This window comes from Arachis hypogaea, chromosome 9, assembly GCF_003086295.3.
Source record: "Arachis hypogaea cultivar Tifrunner chromosome 9, arahy.Tifrunner.gnm2.J5K5, whole genome shotgun sequence".
In the NCBI taxonomy this organism is placed as follows: domain Eukaryota; kingdom Viridiplantae; phylum Streptophyta; class Magnoliopsida; order Fabales; family Fabaceae; genus Arachis; species Arachis hypogaea.
In genome coordinates this window covers 99,508,316-99,520,362 of record NC_092044.1, presented here as the reverse complement: position 1 = coordinate 99,520,362, position 12,047 = coordinate 99,508,316, and the positions used below count along the sequence as shown (strand labels likewise).

At 39.0% G+C, this 12,047-nt stretch overlaps 1 non-coding gene across 1 annotated transcript; it reads right to left on the bottom strand.

Annotated features, from left to right (window-relative positions):
• Positions 1 to 3,896: 3,896 nt before the first annotated feature.
• LOC112713246 (small nucleolar RNA R71) lies at positions 3,897 to 4,000 on the bottom strand. The gene has a single exon (XR_003158221.1). It is a non-coding gene; the product is annotated as a small nucleolar RNA R71 (small nucleolar RNA).
• Positions 4,001 to 12,047: the final 8,047 nt, after the last annotated feature.

The following is a 12,047-nucleotide window of genomic DNA, read 5'->3' as shown; positions in this document are numbered from 1 at the left end:
AGTGATTGGCTTAGTTAGGTGATGAGCGGATAATTTATACGCTTTTTGGCATTGTTTTTAGGTAGTTTTTAGTGAGTTCAAGCTACTTTTAGGGATGTTTTCATTAGTTTTTATGTTAAATTTACATTTCTGGACTTTACTATGAGTTTGTGTGTTTTTCTGTGATTTCAGGTAAATTCTGGCTGAAATTGAGGGATTTGAGCAAAACTCTGAAGAAGGCTGACAAAAGGACTGCTGATGCTGTTGGAATCTGACCTTCCTACACTCGAAATGGATTTTCTGGAGCTAAAGAACTCCAATTGGAGCGCTCTCAACGGTGTTAGAAAGTAGACATCCAGGGCTTTCCAGCAATATATAATAGTCCATACTTTATTCGAAGAATGACGACGTAACTTGGCGTTGAACGCCACGTACAAGCTGCTGTCTGGAGTTAAACGCCAGAAAAACGTCATGATCCGGAGTTGAACGCCCAAAACACGTCATAACTCGAAGTTCAACTCCAAGAGAAGCCTTAGCTCGTGGATTGATCAAGCTCAGCCCAAACATACACCAAGTGGGCCCCGGAAGTGAATTTATGCATCAATTACTTACTCATGTAAACCCTAGTAGCTAGTCTAGTATATATAGGACATTTATCTATTGTATTAGACATCTTTGGTCTCAGTTTTGTTTTATTCTTCATCTTAGGAGATCATTGATCATGTTAGGGGGGCTGGCCATTCGGCCATGCCTGAACCTTTTACTTATGTATTTTCAACGGTGGAGTTTCTGCACACCATAGATTAAGGGTGTGGAGCTCTGCTGTACCTCAAGTATTAATGCAATTCTATTATCTTTTATTCAAATCTCTCTTATTCTTATTCCAAGATATTCATTCGTACCCAAGAACATGATGAATTTAATGATGAAAGTGACGATCATTATCATTCTCACTTATGAACGCGCGTGATTGACAACCACTTCCGTTCTACATGCAACAGAGCTTGAATGCGTATCTCTTAGATTCCCCAACAGAATCTTCGTGGTATAAGCTAGATAGATGGCGGCATTTATGAGGATCCAGAAAGTCTCACCTTGTCTGTGGTATTCCGAGTAGGATCCTGGGAATCCGGAAAGTCTAACCTTGTCTGTGGTATTCCGAGTAGGATTCCGGTAATGAATGACTGTGACGTGCTTCAAACTTGCAAGTGCTGGGCGTTAGTGACAGACGCAAAAGAATCAAGGGATTCTATTCCAGTAGGAGCGGGAACCAACCGGTGATTAGCCGTACTGTGACAGAGTGCGTGAGCATAGTTTTCACTGCGAGGATGGGATGTAACCATCAACCATGGGTGATGCCTCCAAACGATTAGCCGTGCGAGTGACAGCCGCATAGGATCATTTTCCCGAGAGGATTGAAAGTAGCCACCGCTGATGGTGAACCCCTATACAAAGCTTGCCATGGAAAGGAGTAAGAAGGATTGAGTAGAAGCAGTAGGAGAGCAGACGTCCTTGAGCCATACAGCATCTCCATTCGCTTATCTGAAATTCCCACCAATGAATCTGCATAAGTCTTCTATCCCTTTTATTTATTTTATTTATCCAATTTAATTCCATTTGACTCTATGATTCCACTCACTAACTGAGATCTACAAGATGACCATAGCTTGCTTCATACCAACAATCTCTGTGGGATCGACCCTTACTCACGTAAGGTTTATTACTTGGACGACCCAGTATACTTGCTGGTTAGTTGAACGGAGTTGTGATAACAACTGGTGCCACAATAATGATTTCATACAAATACAAAAGAACAGTGATCACAATTTCGTCCACCAAGTTTTTGGCGCCGTTGCCGGGGATTGTTCGAGTATGGACAACTGACGGTTCATCTTGTTGCTCAGATTAGGTAATTTTCTTTTCAAAAATCTTTTTCAAAAATTTTTCTTTTTATTTTTCGTTTTTCCAAACTATATTTTCGAAAAAAATTAAAATAAAAATACAAAAAAATTAGAAAATCATAAAAATAAAAAATATTTTGTGTTTCTTGTTTGAGTCTTGTGTTAATTTTTAAGTTTGGTGTCAATTGCATGCTTTTAAAATTTTTCTTGCATTCTTTCGAAAATTTCATGCATTCATAGTGTTCTTCATGATCTTCAAGTTGTTCTTGACAAGTCTTCTTGTTTGATCTTGATGATTTCTTGTTTTGTGTCTTTTGTTGTTTTTCATGTGCACTTTTGCATTCATATTTTCCATGCATTAAAGATTTCTAAGTTTGGTGTCTTGCATGTTTTCTTTGCATTAAAAATTTTTCAAAATTATGTTCTTGATGTTCATCATGATCTTCAAAGTGTTCTTGGTGTTCATCTTGACATTCATAGCATTCTTGCATGCATTCATTGTTTTGATCTAAAAATTTCATGCATTGAGTATTTTTGTTGTTTTTCTCTCTCATAATTAAAAAATTCAAAAATCAAAAAAAAATATCTTTTCCTTATTTTCCTCCAAATTTTCGAAATTTTGGGTTGACTTGGTCAAAAATTTTCAAAATTAGTTGTTTCTTACAAGTCAAGTCAAAATTTCAATTTTAAAAATCTTATCTTTTCAAAATCTTTTTCAAAAAATCATATCTTTTTCATTTTTTTATTTTATTTTCGAAAATTTCAAAAATCTTTTTCAAAATATTTTCAAAATCTTTTTCTTATCTTTTATATCTAATTTTCGAAAATTAACTAACAAGTAATGTGATTGGTTCAAAAATTTGAAGTTTGTTACTTTCTTGTTAAGAAAGGTTCAATCTTTAAAGTTCTAGAATCTTATCCTGTAGTTTCTTGTTAGTTAAGTCTTTTTAAAAATTAAATCTTTTTCAAAATATCTTTTTATTAAAATTTTTATCTTATCTTTTTATCTTTTATCTTATCTTTTTCAAAATTTAATCTTTTTCAAAATTTGATTTCAAAATATCTTATCTAACTTCCTATCTTCTTATCTTTTTCAAAATTTGATTTCAAATCTTTTTCAATCAACTAACTAACTTTTTGCTCACCACCTAACTACTTTTCCCTCTCTAGTTTTTGAAAATTCTCCCTCTCTTTTTCGAAAATTCTTTTTGTTTTAAATTTTAATTTTAATTATATTTTGTCTTTGATTTTCGAAAACTACTAACCTCTTTTTCAAAAATTATTTTCGAAATCTTCCTTCTCTTTTCTTCTTCTATTTAATTATTTAATTACTAACACTTCTCTTCACCTCTCTTCATCCAAAAATCCGAATCCCCATCTCCATTCTTCTAACCCCTTTCTTCTTCTACTAACATAAGAGAATCTCTATACTGTGACATAGAGGATTCCTCTTTCTTTTCTTGTTTTCTTCTCTTTCATATGAGCAGGAACAGGGAAAAAGGCACTCTTGTTGAAATTGATCCAGAACCTGAAAGGACTCTGAAGAGAAAATTAAGAGAAGCTAAATTACAACAATCCAGAAACAACCTTTCAGAAATTTTCGAACAAGAGAAGGACATGGCAGCCGAAAATAATAATAATAATGCAAGGAGAATGCTTGGTGACTTCACAAAGCCAACGTCCAAGTTTGATGGAAGAAGCATCTCCATTCCTGCCATTGGAGCCAATAACTTTGAGCTTAAGCCTCAACTAGTTGCATTAATGCAACAAAACTGCAAGTTTTATGGACTTCCATCTGAAGATCCTTATCAGTTTTTAACTGAGTTCTTGCAGATCTGTGAGACTGTAAAGACAAATGGAGTTAATCCTGAAGTCTACAGACTTATGCTTTTCCCTTTTGCTGTAAGAGACAGAGCTAGAATATGGTTGGATTCACAACCTAAGGATAGCCTGGACTCCTGGGATAAGCTGGTCACTGCCTTCTTGGATAAATTCTTTCCTCCTCAAAAGCTGAGCAAGCTAAGAGTGGATGTTCAAACCTTCAAACAAAAAGATGGTGAATCCCTCTATGAAGCTTGGGAAAGATACAAGCAGTTGACCAAAAGATGTCCATCTGACATGTTTTCAGAATGGATATATTCTATTATGGTCTCTCTAAATTTTCAAAAATGTCACTGGACCATTCTGCAGGTGGATCTATTCACCTGAAGAAAACGCCTGAAGAGGCTCAAGAACTCATTGACATGGTTGCAAACAACCAGTTCATGTACACCTCTGAGAGGAATTCCGTGAATAATGGGATACCTCAGAAGAAAGGAATTCTTGAAATTGATGCTCTGAATGCCATATTGGCTCAGAACAAAATGTTGACTCAACAGGTCAACATAATCTCTCAAAATCTGAATGGATTGTAACATGCATCCAACAGTACTAGAGAGGCAGCTTCTGAAGAAGCTTATGATCCTGAGAACCCTGCCATGACAGAGGTTAATTACATGGGTGGACCTTATGGAAACACCTATAATCCATCATGGAGAAATCATCCAAATTTCTCCTGGAAGGATCAACAAAAGCCTCAACAAGGCTTTAACAATGGTGGACGCAATAGGCTGAACAATAGTAAGCCATATCCATCATCTTCTCAGCAACAGACAGAGAACTCTGAACAAAACACTTCTAATTTAGCCAATATAGTCTCTGATCTGTCAAAGACCACTTTCAGTTTCATGAATGAAACAAGATCCTCCATTAGAAATTTGGAGGCACAAGTGGGCCAGCTGAGTAAGAAAGTAATTGAAACTCCTCCCAGTATTCTCCCAAGCAATACAGAAGAAAATCCAAAAGGAGAATGCAAGGCCATTGATTTAATCAAAGTGGCCGAAAGCACTAGGGGGGAGAAGGACGAAAATCCTAGTGAGGAAGACCTCCTGGGACGTCCCTCAAGCAAGAAGGAGTTTCCTATTAAGGATCCTGAGGAATCTGAGGCTCATACAGAGACCATAGAGATTCCCTTAAATCTCCTTCTGCCATTCATGAGCTCTGAAGACTATTCTTCCTTTGAAGAGGATGAAGATGTGACTGGAGAGCAAGTTGCTCAATACTTAGGCGCTATCATGAAGCTGAATGCCAAGTTGTTTGGTAATGAGACTTGGGAAAGTGAACCTCCCTTGCTCATTAGTGAACTAGATGCTTGGATTCAGAAAACTCTACCTCAAAAGAAACAAGATCCTGGCAAGTTATTAATACCTTGTACCATTGGCACCATGAGCTTTGAAAAAGCTCTATGTGATCTGGGGTCAGGGATAAATCTTATGCCACTCTCTGTAATGGAGAAACTGGGGATCATTGAGGTACAACCTGCCTTGTTCTCATTACAATTGGCAGATAAGTCATTGAGACAAGCTTATGGGACAATAGAGGACGTTTTAGTAAAGGTTGAAGGCCTTTACATCCCTGCTGATTTCATAATCCTAGACACTAGGAAGGAAGATGATGAATGCATCATCCTAGGAAGACCTTTCCTAGCCACAGCAGGAGCTGTGATAGATGTCAACAGAGGGGAGTTAGTCCTTCAATTAAATAGGGACTACCTTGTGTTTAAGGCACATGGCCATCCCTCTGTAACAAAAGAGAGTAAGCATGAAGAGCTTCTCTCAGTTCAGAGTCAAGGAAAGCCCACACAGTCAAACTCTAAGTTTGGTGTTGTGAGGCCACAACCAAACTCTAAGTTTGGTGTTAAGACCCCATATCCAAACTCTAAGTTTGGTGTTGGGACTACACTAACATTGACCTGATCACCTTGTGGCTCCATGAGAGCCAATGTCAAGCTATTGACATTAAAGAAGCGCTTGTTGGGAGGCAACCCAATTTTATTTATCTAATTTTATTTTATTTTGTTTCTTTGTTATTTTGTGTTTAATTAGGTACATGATCATGAGGAGTCACGAAAAAAATCAAAAAAATTAAAAACAGAGTCAAAAACAGAAGAAAAAAATTTTTTCCCTGGAGGTAGCGCAGACTGGCGTTCAACGCCAGTAAGGTGCATCTGGCCGGCGTTCAACGCCAGAACAGAGCACCATTCTGGCGCTGAACACCAGAAACAAGCAACAACCTGGCGTTAAACGCCAGGAAGGTGCACAGAGAGGACAAACTGGCGCTGAACGCCAGTAACAAGCATGAAACTGGCGTTCAACGCCAGAAACATGCATTACATGGGCGTTGAACGCCCAGAATGTGCACCAATGGGCGTTTGAACGCCAGAATGATGCATGAAGGCAATTTACATGCCTATATGGTGAAGGAATGGTATTTCTTTTCACCTCAGGATCTGTGGACCCCACAGGATCCCCCTCAGGATCTGTGGACCCCACAGGATCCCCACCTACCATATTCCTACCTTTTCTTTTAATCCTAATCACACTCTCCTAATCCAAATCTCATTTCACTCTTCCCCATATCACACTTCCCAAAAACCTTCACCAATCACCTCAAATCCTCTTCCCAATTATCCCATTCACCATTCACATCAACCCACTCTTCCCCATAAACCCCACCTACCTTCATAAAATTCAAATTCATTTTCCCACCCAATCCCACCCAAATTGGCCGAACCTATACCCTCCCCTCTCCCTATAAATACCCTTCCACTCTTCTTCATTTTCACACATCACAAACCCACATTCTCCCACATAGCCGAACCACCTCTTCTCCCTCTCTTCCATATTCTCTTCTTCTTCTTCTTCTACTTTTCTTTTCTTTATTGCTCGAGGGCGAGCAAAATTTTAAGTTTGGTGTGGTAAAAGCATAAGCTTTTTGTTTTTCCATTACCATCAATGGCACCTAAGGCCGGAGTATCCTCAAGAAAAGGGAAAGGGAAGACAAAAGCTTCCACCTCCGAGTCATGGGAGAAGGAGAGATTCATCTCCAAGAGCCATCAAGACCACTTCTATGATGTTGTGGCAAAAAAGAAGGTGATCCCCGAGGTCCCTTTCAAGCTCAAAAAGAATGAGTATCCGGAAATCCGACATGAAATCCAAAGAAGAGGTTGGGAAGTCCTAGCCAACCCCATGCAACAAGTCGGAATATTGATGGTTCAAGAGTTCTATGCCAATGCATGGATCACTAGAAACCATGATCAAAGTATGAACCCGAATCCAAAGAACTATATCACAATGGTTCGGGGGAAATACTTAGATTTTAGCCCGGAAAATGTGAGGTTGGCGTTTCATTTACCTATGATGCAAGGAGATGAACGCCCCTACACTAGAAGGGTCAACTTTAATCAAAGGTTGGACCAAGTCCTTATGGACATATGTGTGGAAGGAGCTCAGTGGAGAATAGACTCCAAAGGCAAGCCAGTTCAACTAAGAAGACTGGATCTCAAGCCTGTGGCTAGAGGATGGTTGGAGTTCATCCAAAGATCCATCATTCCTACTAGCAACCGATCTGAAGTTACTGTGGATCGGGCCATCATGATCCATAGCATCATGATTGGGGAGGAAGTAGAGGTTCATCTCCAATGAACTCTACAAAATAGCCGATAAGTCCTCCACCATGGCAAGGCTAGCTTTTCCTCACCTTATTTGCCATCTATGCTACTCAGCTGGAGTCATCATAGAAGGAGATACCCCCATTGAAGAAGACAAGCCCATCACCAAGAAAAGGATGGAGCAAGCAAGAGAAGCTCCTCACGGCCCTCAAGAAGTGCATGAGGAAGCTCATCATCAACAAATTCCTGAGATGCCTCAAGGAATGCACTTTCCTCCCAACAACTATTGGGAGCAACTCAATACCGCCTTAGAAGATTTGAGCCATAATGTGGAACAATTAAGGGTGGAACATCATGAACACTCCATCATTCTCCAAGAAATAAGAGAAGATCAAAGAGCAATGAGGGAGGAGCAACAAAGGCAAGGAAGGGACATAGAAGAGCTTAAGAACATCATTGGTCCTTCAAGAAGAAGACGCCACTAGAGGTGGATTCATTCCTTGTTCTTTAATTCTTTCTGTTTTCAGTTTTTAATATTGTGTTTATCTATGTTTTGTGTCTCTACTTCATGACCATTAGTATGTAACCATGCCTTAAAGCTATGAATAAAATCCATTAATCCCTCACCTCTCTTAAATGAAAAATGTTTTAATTCAAAAGAACAAGAAGTACATGAATTTCGAATTTATCCTTGAATTTAATTTAATTATATTGATGTGGTGGCAATACGTTTTGTTTTCTGAGTGAATGCTTGAACAGTGCATATTTTTGATCTTGTTGTTTATGAGTGTTAAAATTGTTGGCTCTTGAAAGAATGATGAACAAAGAGAAATGTTATTGATGATCTGAAAAAATCATGAAATTGATTCTTGAAGCAAGAAAAAGCAGTGAAAAAGGAAGCTTGCGGAAAAAAAAAAGTGGCAAAAAAAATAGAAAGAAAAAGAAGGAGCAGTAGAAAAAGCCAATAGCCCTTAAAACCAAAAGGCAAGGGTAAAAAGGATCCAAGGCTTTGAGCATCAATGGATAGGAGGGCCCAAGGAAATAAAATCCAGGCCTAAGCGGCTAAATCAAGCTGTCCCTAACCATGTGCTTGTGTCATGAAGGTCCAAGTGAAAAGCTTGGGACTGAGTGGTTAAAGTCATGATCCAAAGCAAAAGAGTGTGCTTAAGAGCTCTGGACACCTCTAACTGGGGACTTTAGCAAAGCTAAGTCACAATCTGAAAAGGTTCACCCAGTTATGTGTCTGTGGCATTTATGTATCCGGTGGTAATACTGGAAAACAAAGTGCTTAGGGCCACGGCCAAGACTCATAAGTAGCTGTGTTCAAAGAATCAATATGCTTAACTAGGAAATTCAATAACACTATCCAAAATTCTAAGTTCCTAAGGAAGCCAATCATTCAGAACTTCAAAGGAAAAAGTGAGATGCCAAAACTGTTCAGAAGCAAAAAGCTACAAGTCCCGCTCATCTAATTATAATTAATATTCATTGATATTTTGGAATTTATAGTATATTCTCTTCTTTTTATCCTATTTGATTTTCAGTTGCTTGGGGACAAGCAACAATTTAAGTTTGGTGTTGTGATGAGCGGATAATTTATACGCTTTTTGGCATTGTTTTTAGGTAGTTTTTAGTGAGTTCAAGCTACTTTTAGGGATGTTTTCATTAGTTTTTATGTTAAATTCACATTTCTGGACTTTACTATGAGTTTGTGTGTTTTTCTGTGATTTCAGGTAAATTCTGGCTGAAATTGAGAGATTTGAGCAAAACTCTGAAGAAGGCTGACAAAAGGACTGCTGATGCTGTTGGAATCTGACCTCCCTACACTCGAAATGGATTTTCTGGAGCTAAAGAACTCCAATTGGCGCGCTCTCAACGGCGTTGGAAAGTAGACATCCAGGGCTTTCCAGCAATATATAATAGTCCATACTTTATTCGAAGAATGACGACGTAACTTGGCGTTGAACGCCAAGTACAAGCTGCTGTCTGGAGTTAAAGGCCAGAAAAACGTCATGATCCGGAGTTGAACGCCCAAAACACGTCATAACTCGAAGTTCAACTCCAAGAGAAGCCTTAGCTCGTGGATTGATCAAGCTCAGCCCAAACATACACCAAGTGGGCCCCGGAAGTGAATTTATGCATCAATTACTTACTCATGTAAACCCTAGTAGCTAGTCTAGTATATATAGGACATTTATCTATTGTATTAGACATCTTTGGTCTCAGTTTTGTTTTATTCTTCATCTTAGGAGATCATTGATCACGTTAGGGGGCTGGCCATTCGGCCATGCCTGAACCTTTTACTTATGTATTTTCAACGGTGGAGTTTCTGCACACCATAGATTAAGGGTGTGGAGCTCTGCTGTACCTCAAGTATTAATGCAATTCTATTATCTTTTATTCAAATCTCTCTTATTCTTATTCCAAGATATTCATTCGTACCCAATAACATGATGAATGTAATGATGAAAGTGACGATCATTATCATTCTCACTTATGAACGCGCGTGATTGACAACCACTTCCGTTCTACATGCAACAGAGCTTGAATGCGTATCTCTTAGATTCCCCAACAGAATCTTCGTGGTATAAGCTAGATAGATAGCGGCATTTATGAGGATCCGGAAAGTCTCACCTTGTCTGTGGTATTCCGAGTAGGATCCTGGGAATCCGGAAAGTCTAACCTTGTCTGTGGTATTCCGAGTAGGATTCCAGTAATGAATGACTGTGACGTGCTTCAAACTTGCAAGTGCTGGGCGTTAGTGACAGACGCAAAAGAATCAAGGGATTCTATTCCAGTAGGAGCGGGAACCAACCGGTGATTAGCCGTACTGTGACAGAGTGCGTGAGCATAGTTTTCACTGCGAGGATGGGATGTAGCCATCAACCATGGGTGATGCCTCCAGACGATTAGCCGTGCGAGTGACAGCCGCATAGGATCATTTTCCCGAGAGGATTGAAAGTAGCCACCGCTGATGGTGAACCCCTATACAAAGCTTGCCATGGAAAGGAGTAAGAAGGATTGAGTAGAAGCAGTAGGAGAGCAGACGTCCTTGAGCCATACAGCATCTCCATTCGCTTACTGAAATTCCCACCAATGAATCTGCATAAGTCTTCTATCCCTTTTATTTATTTTATTTATCCAATTTAATTCCATTTGACTCTATGATTCCACTCACTAACTGAGATCTACAAGATGACCATAGCTTGCTTCATACCAACAATCTCTGTGGGATCGACCCTTACTCACGTAAGGTTTATTACTTGGACGACCCAGTACACTTGCTGGTTAGTTGAACGGAGTTGTGATAACAACTGGTGCCACAATAATGATTTCATACAAATACAAAAGAACAGTGATCACAAATTAGATGCAAATTCACTAGGAAAAGATAGATAAGATGCTCACGCATCACCTATCGGAACCACTGGCATCCTTCGGAGCCACTACAAAAGAAAGAAGTTAGTTTTAAAATTGGGTCTCAATTCGGTGAAAATTTATTATTGTTTGAATGGTTGTATGCTATATTACAAGAAGGATACAGACCTAACAGAATTTAGATGTTGTAGATCACTGAGGTTTCAAGTCAAGAGAGAACATATTGATAAATGGTAGTTAAAGAGACTTCCAATGAAACGATTGTATGCATCGATAAGTTCAGCCCCTAACATGACCTGGCATTGTAACAACAAGAGAGATGACAGAATCATGACAGACCCGTCACACAGAGATACTTGAAAGCATTTTGATCGGGTCCATCCTACATTTGCGAGCAAGCTTAGAAATGTTAGACTAGTTTTGTGCTCTAACCGGTTTGCACCGAATTTCAATTTTGGTAACACGTATTCTTGTTGGCCTGTAGTCGTGACACCTTATAACCTGAGTTTCAAAATTTGCATGATGGACCCATACATATTCCTAACTTGTATCATATCTGGTCCCAGTAATCCAAAGACCAAAGTAGATGTCTTCTTACAACCATTGGTGGATGAATTAAAGGAGTTGTAGATACATGATATAAAAACGTATAATATTTCAATGAAGACAAACTTTCAACTGCATACTGCGTTGATATAGACCATTAACAACTTTTCTGGATACGGGATGGTGTCAGGTTGGTCCACTCAGGGCAGAATGACATGTCCCATTTGTATGGAGGATACAAAGATATTTTGGTTGACGAATGGCAATAAAAATTCGTGGTTTGATTGTCATCGATGATTCCTCGACATCAATCATCCTTTTCGGCACAACAAAGACTTGTTCAAAAAGAATAAAATTGAACACGAAGAGGCACCCGTAAGGTTAGGTGGTAGGCAAGTTTAGAATCATGTCAGTAGAATCCCAAGGATCGTCGATAACGGGGCAAGTTTGAGACCTCTGGGGTATGGCAGGAGTATAATCGGACTAAACAGAATATATTTTGGAAGTTGCCTTATTGGAAAGACAACTTGGTTCGATATTGTCTTGATGTGATACACAGTGAAAAAACGTATTTGATAATATCATGCACATAGTAATAGACGATGAGCAAACAAAGGATAATGATAAGGCTAGGTTAGACTTGGTAGACATTTGTATGCGGCCAGATATGAACTTAAAGAGACTTGAGAACGGGTGGTGGGTTTAACTAAAGGCAGTGTTCACTCTAATGAAAGACCAGAGACAAAATATTTGTA